The following is an 18,211-nucleotide window of genomic DNA, read 5'->3' as shown; positions in this document are numbered from 1 at the left end:
TTATACTATTTACATGGACATCTAGTGACTGGTTACAGTTCTTTTGAATGCATCCTGATTCACTCCATTTCAATATCTGCCTAATTGCATAGCTTCAGGAGGTTTTCATAGTCCCAATTTGGTAATTATTTGCTCTTACCGCCTCCGTAGCATCACATTACACATATGTCATTCTATATACATCTGACCAGCCCTCACATCACATTTTTTTTCCTGCAGTGCCACCTTTTGTTCACCCGTTGTTTTTGGCGGCATTTGCCATTTAATATACAATTGCTCATTTTTTTACTTACGCAAGTCCAGGACGCTATACTCAAGGTGCGGTCACACCATGGAGCGATACAGAGGCATTTTAGTATTTTTGGTCTTATTCACCATTCCTTTCCTAATAATTCTTAGCATCCTGTTTGCTTATTTGGCCGCCACTGCATGCTGAGCAGAAGATTTCATCGTATTGTCTACAACAACACCTGGATTATTTTCTTTAGTGCTGACCCACAAGGTGGATCCTAGCATCAGGTAACTATGATTTGGATTATTCTTTCTAATGTGCATCACCTTGCATTTGTCCACATTAAATTTCATCTGCCATTTGGATGCCCAGTCTTCTAATTTCCTAAGGTCTTCCTGCAATATTTCACAGTCCGCTACTGTTTTAATAACCTTGGATAGTTTTGTGTCATCTGCAAATTTAATCACCTCACTCATCATTCCAATTTCCATATCATTTATAAATATATTAGCACCAGTCCCAGTACTGATCCCTGCGGCACTCCACTCTTCACCTTCCTCCACTGAGAGAAATGACCATTTAACCCTACCCTCTGTTTTCTGCCCATTAACCAATTCCTAATCCACATTAGATCCTTGCCTCCTATCCCATGACTCTTTAATTTTATTTCATATATATTCAATATGGATATCCTGAAAACCTAGCTGGTTGGGTGTGTCCTGAGGACTCGATTGAGAGCTCCTCCTTTATAGAATACTAGTGTAACAGGCGCAATACAGACCTTCATTTTAGGTGTGGGCACTTACACCAGCCATGGAGTTGATAAAAATGCTAACACCTAGATTATGAAAATACACACTAAAATTACAGTAGTTTATAATCTACAAAGGCAATTTTATAATGGAACTTTTGAGGCTGTGTGTGGTGCCAGAATCCCCCGCTCAGATGGCTATGATGTTGCTTACTCCCGCTCGGAGCAGACTTTTTTGGCACCTTAGACCCATACTGTACTGACTTATGCAGTGCCATATTCAAACATTAGATGTGTGACATCACTAAAACCGCACCGGCACTAGAACCCGGCACATAACGCAGACCCCTTACACCCACCAACACCAGTTAACCTAGGCAGTTAAATGCTGAATATCGCCACAACCGCATGTAATGCCCCTTTGCATGGGTGCTTCTGGGTCCAGGGTCAGAATGGGCTAGAGCTCCCACAAACGTCCGACTCTGATGAACCCTCACTCACTCATTCACTTGATGCACGGTGCCACCACCTGGGGAAAGAACTGTTAGTGGGTGGGATTTACCCTCTTCTCCCCCAGGAACTTGAAAGTCAAGGTCCAAAATGCCCTGTGGGAAGTAAGGCTGGTGGTTAGATTTGGCTGTCTTAGAGGGGAACAGTAATAATCTGTCTAGTCCAAAATAACCACTCCATATCCAGTAGCTTAAACCCAGTTTATTCTTCAACTTAAAATCATGGGAACATTTCAACATAAGAACATGAACTCCCCATTACTTGGTACAACCTTTAAATAAATTGTTCTTCCGATATTCCCTGGCAGATCTCTTGTATCCTCCCCCCTCAGGGTTTATTGTACAAGGCACTCTGAAACAGGATTATTTACACTTTGTACAGATCCAGTCAGTACCTATTTCCAAAGATAGTGTTCCATAGACTGTGCTCCTCTCTATGTTTCAGGTTCAGTCCCTCCTGGTCTGACTTCACCCAGGGTGAGCTTTGCATTGGCCCACTTTGGTCTCAGGATGGGCACTCTCCCATGCTCCTAGGCTGGGTCTGTCCACTGCCCACCCAGAGATCTCCTTCACAGTTACTGTTTTTCCTAGCAGCAACTCTCCTTGACTTAACCCAATGGATTCATTTCTTTTAAATGGGATCCCCTTTCTCTTTCTTCAGGTCACTTGCAGGGGCTTTCAGGCAACCAATGACTCACAGCAGCAAACAAAAACCAACAAAGACCAAAACCAAAAATAAGACAGACACCTCTCCAGGCCAAACTATCACCTTTATCTCCGCCCCCCTTGTCACTCTTTTAGTGCACTTTCTCTCTGCATTTTATTCCAAAGCTACTCCCCTTGGGCTGGGTTTCCCCCTACCCAGGGACCTCCCAGTCACTCCCCCAGCTGACTCTCTACAGGGACTTACTCTTTTAGTAATCTCAACCTAATAGGGGATTACATGCATTAAGGGGCCCTTTTACTAAACTGCATTAAAAAGTGCTCTTTTTAGTGTGTGTGGGTTTCCCTCGTGCTGAGGCTACTTTTAGTATAGCAGTAAAATAGGTGCAATGTCTATTTTTTCATTCATAGCCAAGTGCTAATTTCTCAATTAGCACGTGAGCCTTTACCACCCCCTATTTACTAGGTGGCAAGGGCTCCTGTACTAACCTTGTGCTAATTTGGCAGTACAGAGAAATGTATCTTTGCTACCCAAATAGCACAGGGCACTCCTACTCTCTGCCTCCAAACACACACCCCCTGCACTAAAAAAACATTATATTTTTTTAAGCATGGGATTGGCGCACTTAGATCCCAGAACTACCGCGAAATACCTGAGTAGGTCCCATGGTAGTGCCGTTTTAGCGTGCGGTAGGCATGCGCTATGCTCACTGCCACTTTGTAAAAGGGCACCTAAGTGCAAACTGGACTGCCCACAAATATCTGGCTACAACTTTAGCAGTAAGTGCGATATTCAACAGCACTAATCAGTGGCACTGATCCCTCTAAGTTGAGTGAGGGTCCTCCACCTACAGTCCTGCCACTGGGGGGTGATGTTTCACTATCACTAGGGTTCCCATATTTTCCCTGACAAAAAAAGAGGACACCAATAGCCACGCCCCCTCCCCAACCCGCCAAGCGCTCAGTCACACCCCTTCCCCACCCAAACAACACACAGTCATTTTGACTTGACCCCCCCCAAAGAAAGCCAACCCTTCTATATGTTTTCCTCCTCCCAAATCTTTTTTGAGCCTCCCTCCATTCACGTTTTTTTACAGCTCCTTCATCCCTCTCCCTTCCACCCTCATCCCCTCCCCTCTCCCCCTTACCTTATCATGCCCTGGTGGTCTAGTGGCCTCTTTGGGGCAGGAAAGGACCGCACAATTTAGGGGCCTCTTTATAAAGCTATGCTAAAAAATGGCCTTAGCGCATCCTTATACAGGACTTTCCCTTGCACTAAGCCCATTTTTAGTGCAGCCATCAAAAAGGGATTTTTTGCATTTGTTAAATATATGGCCATGTGCTAAAGTTAGCATTGATGATACGATGTAAAAACAGACGAAGCAAGTCATTGCAAAAATATAAATAACAAACAAAACAGCGAAGATGACTAAAAGAAAATGGACGACGCTCCAGATAAAAATCCAATGTTTATTGATCGATGAACAAGACTTGACACAGCTGTGTTTCGGCCTAGAGGGCCTGCATCAATCGTAGGGGACGAGGCACCGGAGAAGGAAAGCTGTGGGATTGTTAGTGTGGGCGACTAAGTGTGCTCCATACTGAAGATGTAACAAAATCTATATCAACTTTACCTTGGGTCCTGCATTACTACACTTTTGAGAGATACACCAGCGCATGGATAGAGTACTTCTTATAGCCAAACCCCTGATGCAGGCCCTCTAGGCACTAAGGGCTCCCATGTTATGACGTGCTAACCAGTTAGCACAGTGGTAAAATGTCAGCACGCTATCTGCACCCATTCTCTGCCCCGACATACCCCTTCAGAACTAAAAGTTTTTTAAAAATTATCACACGCTTAGCATGCATAGATGGCAACCCTATGTTAGGCCATTTTTGCTGTGTTAGGCATGCATTAATACCTAATACAACTTAGTAAAAGTGCCTCCTAACCAGCCACAAGCCTCTTCTGCCCAGTTAAATCATTTGAATATCAACCTCTTAATGCACATTAAATCAATTAGGACCCCTTTTACAAAGCAGCGGTAAGCTCAACGCGTGCTTACCGCTTGCTAAAAAGGAAGTACCGCCAGGCTACTGCAGCAGCCCAGCTTTACTTCCCACCCCCAGCATGCCGTCATATCTGGCGCTACAAAAAATATTTATTTTTATAGCACTGGTGTGTACCTGGCAGTAATTGGGCAGTGTCACATACTGCCTGGTTACCACCGGGTTAGTGCAGGTGCCCTTACCACCACCTCAATGGGTGGCAGTAGGGACTCCCCCCTGAAATCGTCGCGCAGCAAGTGCTTTACTTGCCGCATGGCCATTTACTGCAAAAAAGCAGCACCTATGTGCTGCGGTAAAGGGGGGCCTCGGCACATGTCAAAAACACATGCCAACAGCAGCACAGCCCCCTTTTTGCCACAGTTTGGTAAAAGGTGCCCTTAATATTCTTAAGGTACTTTCATGTACTGAATACATACTGATAGATGCACAGTCCTAATCTGCATCTTCGCAGTACTGAATGGAAGAGTAGACAGTAGCTACAAGCTGTAAACCTTTCAAAACTAGGGTTTAAATCCTGCTAATGGATTTTTGGTGCATCACGTCATCTTCTGTTACCTCAACTATAGATTTAGGGCCCTGTTTACTAAGCCATGCTAGAGGCGCATTAGCGTTTTTAGCTAACCATGTAGACACCCATAATATTCCTATGGGTGTTTACACAGTTAGCGTGTGCTAATTTTTAGCACATGCTAAAAACGCTAGCGCAGCTTAGTAAATAGGGCCCCATTTACTAACCTGCATAACATGTAATGCAAGATATACATCTGGGCCTTGCTGAAGTAAGTGCTGAATTAGAATGCTGCTCTATGCTCCAGTTTTAACGCATATACCAAAAGAAATTTGTATTTCTGCTACAGTAAACTAATAGCATACAAATTACTGCAGCTTAAAAATTGTGTCCTGTCCAAAAAAGAACAGTACACACACTGTTTGCTGTATTGGGAGTAAATATCCCCCTTCCTGTCAGATCCTGAATGTGAATTAGCTCATGCACTGACAGAAAGAGAGAGATAAAAATATAGGTCGGACTCCCCAGACCTCCCCCACCCACTTCAAAAAAGTTCCCTGATGACCCATTGAGCCCTGGTTCACACCCACCCCCTCCATCCCTCACTGCTGCTTCACCACACACAAAAACACCATTGCTGACCCCCATGCCTTCATTCCTCACCCTTACACCCACCCTGAGGGTTATCCTGATGACCCAAGTGGCATTCTTTTACTCTTCACCCCCTCCTCCAAGCCCATCAAAATGATCTGGATAAGGGGGAAAATGATCTGAGAACAATAGTGTCAAGAGGGATATGTGTATTTACACATATCCCTCTTGACACTATTGTTCTCAGTGTTGCTAATTCCCTAAATGTAACAGCATCTTCCATATTATTCTTACCATTCTCACCTTGGTGAACACTGAATAGAAGCTGTTATATATTTCTCCTTTTTTTTTAACACCCTCCACACATTTTTCCATTTCATCTAACAGTCTTTAAAATTCCTCCTCTGCACATCCTCCTTTAACTCAATAAACAAAGTAAAATAAAAGTCTTGTCGACCTGAGGTTTTCCCCCTCTGTGACTTTCTTGTTCTAATTTCCTTGCTTCCTTCAGTCTTTTCATGTCCTCTTTCTTTTCCTTTCTGACATCCTTTTTACCTTTTGAGCGCTAATCTTTTTTAAACTTAGGGACCCTTTTACTAAGTAGCTCTGAAAAGTGAGCTGTGTTATCCCCGGTGTGGGTTTTTCCTGCACAATAAGGCCATATTTAGTGCTGCCAGAGAATAGCTGGTTTTCCTATTTCTAGGATAATGGCCACATGCTAATTTTCAAAAATAATGATTCTCAGAAAATTGTTAACAAACAGTTCATACACAGTACTTAGTTACATGGGAGGAAAAAGCCTCATGAAGCCAATGGGCTTAGAACAGCTCATGACTTACACGCCCACAGGGTTTTCCTGGTTCATCATAGGCAAAAACTCCATATATTCCATATACTCAGTGCATTTTTTCTAGCAACAAAAGGTGCCGTACTCAAATGCCAGGCCACCCTTCAGGGTGTGTGGGAGGTGTGATCACTGAGGGTCCCACCCCACAATAGCCAGGCCCCCTGCAACCAGTCACAGAATCTATGGCAAGGCAGAATTGGTGTGTAGAGCCTGAGCTCTTTCATTAAAACTTGGGGACCATGGATCAATTTTAGCAGACAATGGAAAAGGTGCCGGTACTCAGTACCCCCAAGTACCCCCTCAAAAAAAAGCCCTGTATATACTGTGATAAACAAACAGATGTGCTATTAGGGATTATTGCATAGCATTACTTAGTTTTTTCACATGTGTCTCATTCTCCCAAACTCAGACCAGGACCGACAATGGCCTGCGTTTCGATTGCTGCGTCAAGGTCAACTAGTCTTTCGATAACGCTCCATCTGAACAGAACTGAAAAGGGTGGCGGATGTCTGCCTCCCTTTTTGACTGAGGGCTTTTTCTCTATTATAAATATATGCACATTTGACTGTTAATTTGTCTTTTTTCCACATGGTTTGATATGTTCCCCTCTTCATTCTTTAATGGAACAGCTTTTTCTTTTTTCATGGGATGTTTCACTGTCCCTTCTCTCTTTTATCTTATATACTACCTGAATAATTATCAGAGGCACAAGCTTTTGAGGAACAGAGTCCACTGTGTCTGATGAAGTGGATTCTAGTCCTTGAAAGCTCACGTCTCTATTAGTTGGCTAGTTTATAGGGTGCCACCTGCCTCTGTCAATTTTTTTTTAGCTAAATGTATGTGTGTGTACTGTTTGCTAGTCAGCATTCTCTAAGAGGTCATTTATGCATGTAAATGGCCAATTAGGCAAATAAATGACTAGGATACCACCATTTATGCATCTTCCTGCTACCTAAATCTAAATGACTCATTATGGAATTACCTCCAGAGTGTACACACAGTCACATCTTCTTTGATGCAGGTGTTAATTTGTGAGAGAGAATTTGTACATTAATAGGGAGCGTTCTGAGCACCAAATTTTTAAAAAAATCACAAAGCCTATTCCACCTTTATAAAATAAACAGTTTTTGGAAACTTTTATATAGGTGTCCAGTTATGAAATTACCCTGACAATGTATAATATATTTGCAAGACAATAATGAAAGCCATATCTGCAAGCAAAGCAAATTAATGTATTTCCCATAGGCAGCAGAATTGATCAGGCACACGAGTGAGCGATGTCACCCAGTGACTCTGGGACAGAACCGCTCTCCCAGGACTCAGAACTTTAGTGTAAGGTTCTGAGTGTGCTCAGTCCTTCCTGCACACAGCAGTCTTCTCAGCAGCTGAGCTCCAAAGTTCAAAATAGTAAGTCAGCTCTTGGGGAAGTGGGTGAGAGTGTGTGCTTTAATAATTCTGCTGTCTATGAAAAACACCTGTTATAGAGAAGCAATACTGCTTTTTTTTTCTCTTTATAAGCAGCATTGTGTCAGGCACACACATGAGTGACTCCCAAGCTATGGGCTGCTCATTTCATATTGTCTTGGGGGGGAGGGGTCTTTTAATAAAGCTTAGCTCGAGTTATCTGCAGCAGGACCCATGGGCCCTGCTGCAGATAACTCGAGCTAAGCATTAGTAAAAGACCCCCTTAGTCTTTTGAGCAGCCCGCACAATCAATTGCTAGAGTTGTTAAGTGATTAGACAGATATTCCATCGCCAGTTAATCAAAGTCACTGTCCTTTGTTAAGGCTTAGTACAAACAATGGGGGTCTTATACTAAAGCTTAGCTCGAGTTATCTGCAGCAGGGCCCATTTTATTCCTATAGGCCCTGCTGCAAGTAACTTGAGCTAAGCTTTAGTAAAAGATCCCCAATATGTCTAAAAGAATGAAAGGAAGACCACATAGGTGTTTTGCAGATGATATCTAGGGAGTCAGGCGTTTATATTGCCATTGTTACTGTAATCGGTGCACTTTGATGAGTCTTGACAGTGGACGTGAGAGGAATATCCGTTCATTCATAACAGAATTATATGCATAAAACCATTAGGACTGATTTATGTCTTCATATAAACATAGTGCTCTAACCAAATGCTATGTGAATGATGAACATCAAACACAACTCATCACACACGGTTTGAGTCATATGTTAGCAGAAGCAACCATTGCTGCAAAGGTACAAAGAGTGCGCCATCTGGTAAATTGAGGTTATTTATTTATGCATACTTGTATCCCACTGTTATCCAAAAACAAGTTTGGGTTCAAAGTGGCTTACAGTTTACATTTTAGCTGAGAATTACAGTAGAATTTTCCCGCTTCCATAGAGGATATCGATAGTCTGTGTGTTTATGTGATTAGCAGTGCAAAATAAGATCGGAAGTAAGAAAAGATTACACATGTTCAGGCCAGGTCAGTGAAAACTGAGACCATACTGAACACATCTTGTTTTCATCAGACACTGTACTGTGGCCTAGCATATGTAGAGACAATGAGGCCTGAGTGAATGGAATGAACCTGTGTCATGATATCCTGAGTTCTCCAGTGTGGCAGAAAGAGTGGAGGAGTAGCCTAGTGGTTAGTGCAGCAGACATTGATCCTGGTGAATTCGGTTTGACTCCCCCTATAGCTCCTTGTGACACTGGGCAAGTCACATAACCTTCCATTGAAGCAGGTATAAATAAATACCTGTATATACTATATAAACCACTTTGAATGTAGCTGTGAAACTTCAGAAAGGCAGCATATCAAGTTCCTTTCCCTTCTCTCTCTTTAAATTTATTTATATAAAAGAAATATTGGTTGGGTGTAGGTGGTCTGCATGATTTTAAAAGGACAGTTCTCTTGAGAAGAGGTAAGGCCTGCAACTATGACTGTACGATGCGCTTACTAAAGTCTCCAATGACCTATTACTGGCTAAATCCAGAGGTCAATATTCCATCCTCATTCTTCTTGATCTTTCCGCTGCTTTTGACACTGTCGATCACAGCATACTTCTCGATACCCTGTCCTCACTTGGATTCCAGGGCTCTGTCCTTTCCTGGTTCTCTTCCTACCTCTCCCTCCGCACCTTTAGTGTTCACTCTGGTGGATCCTCTTCTACTTCTATCCCTCTGCCTGTCGGTGTACCTCAGGGTTCTGTTCTTGGTCCCCTCCTCTTTTCTATCTACACTTCTTCCCTTGGTTCATTAATCTCATCCCATGGCTTTTCCTACCACCTCTATGCTGATGACTCCCAAATCTACCTTTCTACCCCTGATATCTCACCTTGCATCCAAACCAAAGTTTCAGCGTGCTTGTCTGACATTGCTGCCTGGATGTCTCAACGCCACCTGAAATTAAATATGACCAAAACCGAGCTTCTCATTTTCCCCCCCAAACCCACCTCCCCGCTCCCCCCGTTTTCTATTTCTGTTGATGGCCCTCTCATTCTCCCTGTCTCCTCAGCTCGAAACCTTGGGGTCATCTTTGACTCTTCTCTCTCCTTCTCTGCTCATATCCAGCAGACCGCCAAGACCTGTCGTTTCTTTCTTTACAACATCCGTAAAATCCGCCCCTTTCTTTCCGAGCACTCTACCAAAACCCTCATCCACACCCTTGTCACCTCTCGTTTAGACTACTGCAATCTGCTTCTTGCTGGCCTCCCACTTAGTCACCTCTCCCCTCTCCAGTCGGTTCAAAACTCTGCTGCCCGTCTCATCTTCCGCCAGGGTCGCTTTACTCATACTACCCCTCTCCTCAAGACCCTTCACTGGCTCCCTATCCGTTTTCGCATCCTGTTCAAACTTCTTCTACTAACCTATAAATGTATTCACTCTGCTGCTCCCCAGTATCTCTCCACACTCGTCCTTCCCTACACCCCTTCCCGTGCACTCCGCTCCATGGATAAATCCTTCTTATCTGTTCCCTTCTCCACTACTGCCAACTCCAGACTTCGCGCCTTCTATCTCGCTGCACCCTACGCCTGGAATAAACTTCCTGAGCCCCTACGTCTTGCCCCATCCTTGGCCACCTTTAAATCTAGACTGAAAACCCACCTCTTTAACATTGCTTTTGACTCGTAACCACTTGTAACCACTCGCCTCCACCTACCCTCCTCTCTTCCTTCCCGTTCACATTAATTGATTTGATTTGCTTACTTTATTTATTTTTTGTCTATTAGATTGTAAGCTCTTTGAGCAGGGACTGTCTTTCTTCTATGTTTGTACAGCGCTGCGTATGCCTTGTAGCGCTATAGAAATGCTAAATAGTAGTAGTAGTAGTAGTAGGCCTGGATGTGCCCAGGCCCACCCACTTTGCCTCCAGGCCCGCCCATCCACCTTCTTCTTCGCTGGCTGCCTTTTCTCCCCAGCTCTGCTTCGCTGCATCGCTCTGCATTCTTCTCCTCGCCTGTCACGCTGCACGCAGCGCTGCCATTCACACAGGCAGCTGCGCTCCCCCCTACCGCGTCTATCCGATCCTAACAGGAAGTGCATCAGAGGACTGGATGGACGCGGCAAAGGAGAGCGCAGCTGCCTGTGTGAATGGCAGCGCTGCGTGCAGCATGACTTGCAAGAAGAAGAATGCAGGGAGCGACGATCGTGCAGCGAAGCGGAGCCCGGGAAGAAGTGCGCATAGCTAAAAGTTTGGGCTCAGCCAAGGTACCAGGCAGGCAGCGGAGCAGAGGGAGAAATCAGTTGTATATAGCGGAGGAGAGGGAGAAATGCTGCCTGGCGGGAGAGGGGGATAGGGACAAGAGATAATGGGGTGGAAGGAGAAGGAGAAATGTTGCACGGAGGGGGAGGGAGAACACAGGGAGAAATGTTGGACACAGAGGTGAAGGGGAGAGATAAATGGTGCATGAGGGTGGAGGGGGAGGAAGGGAGAGAGAGAGAGACAAAGGGGTAGAGGGAGGCAATAAAGGGAGAAATCTTGTATATGGGTGTAGAGGGGAGGGAGAGATGGTGCCCAGAGAAGAGAGGGAGAAATGATGGGCATGACAGTGGATGGGAGGAAGGGAGAGATGCTGTATGGGAGGAGGAGACAGAGATATTGACCTCTGGGGCACAAGGGAGGGGGGAGACAGAGATGGTGGACAGTGGGAGAGAGGCAGAAATGTTGGACATGGTGGAGGAAGGAAGAGTATGCTGCATGGGATGGAGGGGGAAGACAGATATTGGATCTGGGGTACAAGGAAGGGGGAAAGAAGGATGTGGACAATGGGGGAGATGTAGGACATGGGGTTGGATGAGAGGCAGGGGAGATTCATAGGAGAGGGGAGAGAGGGAGATATTGGATCCAGGAGCAAATGAGAATGATGGAGAGATGCCAGACAATGGGAGTGAAGGAAGAGAGAGGGAGAAATGCTGGACCATGGAGGACAGGGGAGGAGAGAAGAGAAAGGACAGGGAGATGTTGGGCTACGAGAGCAGGGAGGGAAGAAAGAGGGAGTAGATACTGAGCTAGAAGGGTGGATGGAGGAAGATGCTGGGAATGGTGGAACCATGTGGAAGAGGGTGGCAAGAAAATGGATGAGAGGATAGTGATTACAGAGGATAGAAATATAGTAATGGGGAGTAGATTAAAGATGAAAGGGAATGGCTGGAGAAGGAGTGAGTTGGGTAATGGGAGAGGTAGTGGGTGAGAGAAGAAGATGACAATCTGATAGGCAGCTGTAAAATAAAAAGAAGGAGAAAGAGAGTAAAATTTGAGTTGACAGGCAAAAAATAAAAAAAAGAGGAAAGAGCTAAAAAGGAATGATCAGTATGTCAGAGGTAGATGTAGTGAGGGAATAGACAGTAGAGAGGAGAAAAGACAAATGGACAGCAGTCACTTGAAGGAGAATTAGTAGACGACAGACAGGAAATTAGAAGCAACATAATGGAAAAATAGAATGTCCAGACATCAAAGGTAGAAAAAAGCATTTTATTTTTAATGTTAAAATGTAATATGTTAGCTTTGTGAAAAGTGCATAGCAAATGTCTTTGCATTGTGTTCAGTAGAAAGGAAATGCACTTTTGGTTTTTATTTCTCCAGGGTTGTAGTACATGTTAAGTTTAACTTCTTGGGGTTCTCACTTCAATTTTTGTGTAAATATTTTTATTTCTAACTTGTGATCCCTTGTTCTGTTTTCGGTGAGGGTCTGTCAGTGTGATAGTAATGGCAGGTACAGAAATCGGAAGGGAGGCAGGGAAGAGAGGGGATTGGAGAGAGTGCCCTCCTTTATTTTCTGGCCTGGGCCAGAGCATGTCTAACACTGGCCCTTACCCTTGCTTTATAGCTGGTGGGGCTCCCCAAGCATCCCAGCTGAGGACCTCCTCCAAAGGCAGTCAGAACTTGCATCTACCATGCTCTGCAGTTGGCAAGAGCATCTTTGAGTAACTGACAACTAAGGATGCAAGGGATGCCAGCTTCGGGCGCTTAGAGATGTTGCTACTGCCTGCCAAGCTTGGTAAAAGGAAGTTCTGGCCACTTTCAGAGGAAGTCTTCAGCTGACAGAGTTTGAGGATCCTCATCAGCTAAAGTATTTATATTTTGAGGTGAAGGTAGGGCGAGGAAGATAAACTTTTGTGCCACCCACTTTGGGCTCAGGCCCACCCAAAATTGGTTTTCTGGCTACGCCACTGGTACGATGAGAGACCAGCTATCCAGGTATAGAAATACTAATTACCCTTGGCCATGAAGGCGGGAAGTGTCAGGACAACACACCCTGAAGATAATCAAGGAGCCAATGACTAATCAATGGTGAGGACTTGAACTGGAACTGAGTGGATTAAAAGTAAGCTTGGGATTCTTTTTGTGATGAGAATGGAATGGAATTCCATATCTTTTACATAAGAATACATCTGTAACCCCATTCCCTTAGCTGAAGAAGGAAAAGGATACATAACAAAGAATAATGCATAACATGAAGAGGATAATTGTTATTCTGTTATTCTGAATTTTCCCATGAAAGAGAAACAGTTGAGATTTCTGAGATCTACTGATCTACTGTAAGGTGTAAGATGTTTCTCTCTCTTTTTTTTTTTTTTTTTTTTGCAAAAGCTTTTGGAATGTATGATTCCTTCATCCAAGAAGCTGAAATGTTCGGTGGGAGGTTGGGGCAGTGATAAGAGTGTACCCCTGGAACTGTACCCCTGGAAAAACTAATGCAATTAAAAGTGTAGCTAACAAACATTATGGAATGACCAATGTATCTGTCATAGTTCACATCCCATTTAGTGGAATTTTTTTCAGACTTCCCACAGGCTGGGTAGGTTAGACATTCTGCTGGGAACACTTAATAAATTTGAAGGCTCTCGAACAGTCATCTTTCTCAATATGGTCAATTCAACAATTAGTAGATGTGGAGGGGCATAATCGAAAGGGACACCCAAGTTTTACTGAGGACTTCCTCGCAAAACATCCCAATGGAGGGGTGGGGAAACCCGTATTATCAAAACAAGATGGACGTCCATCTTTCATTTTGATAATACGGTCGGGACGCCCAAATCCTGAAATTTAGGTCATCCTTAGAGATGGTCGTCCCTAGACTTGATCGTTTCTAATTTTCGGCGATAATGGAAACCAAGGACGCCCATTTCAGAAACGACCAAATTCAAGCCCTTTGGTTGTGGGAGGAGCCAACATTCATAGTGCATTGTTCCCCCTGACATGCCAGGACACCAACTGAGCACCCTAGGGGGCACTGCAGTGGACTTCATAAATTGCTCCCAGGTACATAGCTCCCTTACATTGTGTGCTGAGCCCCCCCAAAACCCCAAAACCCACTACCCATAACTGTACACCATTACCATAGCCCTTATGGGTGAAGGGGGGGCACCTAGATGTGAGTACAGTGGGTTTGTGGTGGGTTTTGGACGGCTCACATTTACCACCACAAGTGTAACAGGTAGGGGGTGTGTGCCTGGGTCTGCCTGCCTGAAGTGCACTGCACCCACTAAAACAGCTCCAGGGACCTGCATACTGCTATGATGGACCTGAGTATGACATTTGAGGCTGGCATAGAGGCTGGCACAAAATATTTTTAAAGATATTTTTTGAGGGTGGGAGGGGGTTAGTGACCACTGGGGGAGTAAGGGGAGGTTATCCCCGATTCTCTCCGGTGGTCATCTGGTCATTTTGGGCACCTTTTTGTGCCTTGGTTGTAAGAAAAACAGGACCAGGTAAAGTCATTCAAATGCTCGTCAGGGACGCCCTTTTTTTCCATTATGTGTCGAGGACGTCCATGTGTTAGGCATGCCCAAGTCCTACCTTTGCTACACCTCTGACACGCCCCCGTGAACTTTGGTCATCCCTGCGACGGAACGCAATTGGGGATGCCCAAAATCGGCTTTTGATTATACCGATTTGGGCGACCCTGTGAGAAGGACACCCATCTTCCGATTTGTGTCAAAAGATGGGCGTCCTTCTCTTCCGAAAATGAGCCTGATAGTGCTCATTTAGATATTAATGGATAAGGGGGAAAAGTCTAATTTGTTACAGGGTCATAACCTCCTGATCGTCAAAAACAGGTCTATGAATGGAGCTTATTTGTGACTGTAATAATCATCAACAACAAAAACCCTCCTGCCTGTTGACTATATTTATATCGTTTTAATCATTTTTCTGAATTTTTAGACTCAACGCTATTACTGAAAAATCTTATAAAGAGTGACTGGCGATCAGCACAAAGCTATCAATGTGAAGTAACACTTATCATAAGGCTCATTGGATCCCAACAGGCACCCTGTTTCACTGCCTCTTTATCATGGGATCTAAGCCAATGGTCACCTACAAAGAAACAACAAATGTCACTCAATGTACAACAGTGAACAAAAACAGTGAACAAAAAAATAATCATCCAAATGGAACCTGACTTCCACATACATAATGTCTTTGTACTAGACGATAATGCTGCCAGACTGAGAACAATGGCAGTGGTGTTTTTTTAGCCCGGAAATGTAGAAAATAGCCAGCATGAACTGACATCATTGGGAAACTGATGTCATCACAAAACAAATGGAGCCCATCTACAGTTTCACGTAAAACAACTAGTATTCAAGCCTTGGAGCTCCAAAGATTGTAAATGGTAAAGCCAAAAGAGCTCTCTTTGTAACAAGATTCTGTCTATATTGCCTCTGTGTCGTGAGGGAAATACATGATCTATAGCAAAGCATACAAGATCATTGGAATTGTGTGCCTATGTTGAACAATGTTACACTAACAGTGTTCCTAGTCATTGTCTAGTCACACATGATCTGTGCTTTGTAATACGTGTATGCGAAGTTCTTTTATTCTTCCCTACATATATTTTATTACAGGGGTGCCTCAATACATAAATCACATTGGTAGTCAGAAAATTTGTGTGATGTCTGAAATAATAAGTCTTGTTATCTATTGCATTTTTCAAACTGCTGGTTTGTTGCATAATCTCACATGTCTTACAGCCCTGACTTACATATTTGAAAAGGCCTACGGGCAAAGACTATGTTCCTGGTCCATCATTGGTAATGGATAATTGGACTGGACTCAGTAATCCTTTTAGATTTTTAGCGCAAGAAAATGCCACCCATAGATGTGCATCCGTAAATACCAGATGAGTTCTCATGATGTCCCAGTTTTGGTGTGATTGATAGTGTGATGGCAGAGCTCTGAGGTGTAAATGAGGGTATGAACATTTGGGCAGTAATGTTTTTTTTTAATGTGTAGTTTTTTATTATTTTTTTTAATAGAGCAGTTATTGAAAGTAGTGCTATGCAGCATATGCAGGGATTAGAACCCTCACATGCATGAGCCTGCTTAGAGCTGAGTGATGTCATCAGGAGGGAAATTACAATTAGGCAGTTGGAGCTGAGCTCAGATACTAACTGGATGGGTGAAAACGAAGAGCCTAAATATTGGGAAATTAAAAGGAAAATTGACTGAATGATTATTTTCAAAAATATTAGTTTTTGGTGTGGAAGAGAAGTTGGTGGTTGAGTACAGAAATGAAAAGAAGAATTCTATTTCAGGAAAAAAATGTTTGTCTTTTGAGAATAGCTTAGTTGAAAGCTGGAATTGGAAACGTGGTGTCAGCTGTAAAGGTTTCTTCTAAAACTCTAGCCTTTACTGAGATTTGATGGTATTTCTTAGATCTTCGCTTATTTTCATAAGTCTGAATCTCTCAGAAGAAAGTACATTCTTTTGAGATGTACCTTTGAGAGAGACAAAGGGCTTAGGTTTAAAAGTAAAGGATTTGGAGTTTAAAATTTGTCACTCACATGAGTTTGGGTGACTTTTCAGGAGAAGCTGGTATTCTTAAGAATCTGAAATAGCTTTAGAATTTTCAAAGCAGTGCTGAAAGAGAAACTCAAAAGAACCCGGAGGCTGCTTTGGAACTCTTAGAGCAGTGCTGAGAAAGAGAGCTGCAGTGAGGCTGTGCAGCAGTGCTCTCTGGAGCCTGGTTCTGACTAAGAAAAGAAATAGTAGTTGGTTTCATCTCAGGGAAAAAGTGATTTTGTGGAAAGGCAGCTTTGGAACCTTCAGAGTGAAGCAATATTTGGTGCTGTGGAGCTGTGCCTGCGACTCCTGTGGCAGCAGTGATTGTATGTTGAGTAACATGGGTGAGCTGAGAAAAGCCTGAGCCTGATTTTCACTGGGATTGGCATAGAGAAAACATAATTATTACATTATTTTCTGAAATGGTTAGCAGAACATGGCTTGTCGGCCCAAGTAGACACTGACTATGGACTCACACACTCAGGGAGTCAAGGTTTTGCCTCGGTTGATTTTGCAAAGAAAGGTCAGTAGGTACATGTTCCAGTGTTCCTGACCAAAGGAGCTTCAGCATTGCAGAGTCCAGAGTTGGTTCCAGTCCTGAGAAGAGCCTTCCCACTGGTACCCAATGCAAAAAAGCATTATACACTGGTTAACTTTCATCTTCAATAATTCTTTGCTGCATTTTAAAGGGACACTGCAGTTAATGTCTGAGGCAGAATGTATATTGACTCATACTTACCTGCAACAGGGGTGATCCTGCAGGGAAAGATGCAAACATATGTCAGAGGAACAGCTTGATTAAAATATGTATTGCAAGAAAGGAAATTGTTGACACTTACCTGAGTACCTGCTGGGGCCTGGAAGGGAAATAGAACTGAGTCAGTGAACAATACTTCCTGAGTTGGGGAATAAACTTAAAGAACGTGTAATACTACTACTACTACTACTTACCATTTTTATAGCAGTACTAAACATATACAGTGCTGTACACTGGTCATGAAGAGGCAGTCCTGCTCGACAGAGCTTACAATCTACTGAGCCAGACAAACAGGACAAATAAGGGATAAGGGAATTACTAAGGTGGGAATGATAAAACTTAGGAACTGAACAAGTGAGTAAGGGTTAGGAGTTAAAAGCAACATCAAAAAGGTGGGCATTTAGCCTAGATTTGAAGACGGTTAGAGATGGAGCTTGACGTACCGGCACAGGAAGTCTATTCCAGGCATATGGTGCAGCAAGATAAAAGGAACAGAGTCTGGCGTTAGCAGTGGAGGAGAATGGTGCAGATAAGAGAGATTTACCCACTGAACAGAGTTGCCGTGGAGGAATGTAAGGAGAGATAAGAGTGGAGAGGTGTTGAGAAGTTGCAGAGTGAATGCACTTGTAAGTCAATAAGAGAAGTTTGAATTGTATGCAGAAATGGATAGGGAACTAATGACCGCCTACGTTTACTAAGGTGCACTATAGGCACTTTAGCATTGTTAATGCACATTAATGGTTAACGTGCATTAAACGCTAACATGCCCATAGAAATGTATAGGCACATTAGCGTTTAATACGCCTTGACTTTAAAGGTGTGTGAAAAACACTAACACACCTTAGAATCATACCCCAAAGTGACTTGAGGAGAGGGCTAATATGAGCATAGCAACACTAATGCTAGAGCTGAAGTTATTCCTGTAACAGAAAAATGTTAACTAGTATTGTACTTTAGTAGGAACAGCTATGGTTTTAATGGATGTTTTTTTAGAGAGGTTTTTTTTTTAAGTCTTTTTACATTTTATAGCA

This window comes from Microcaecilia unicolor, chromosome 1, assembly GCF_901765095.1.
Source record: "Microcaecilia unicolor chromosome 1, aMicUni1.1, whole genome shotgun sequence".
Lineage (NCBI taxonomy): Eukaryota > Metazoa > Chordata > Amphibia > Gymnophiona > Siphonopidae > Microcaecilia > Microcaecilia unicolor.
The sequence above is the reverse complement of the archived record's forward strand: the minus strand, read 5'-3'. Positions refer to the sequence as shown.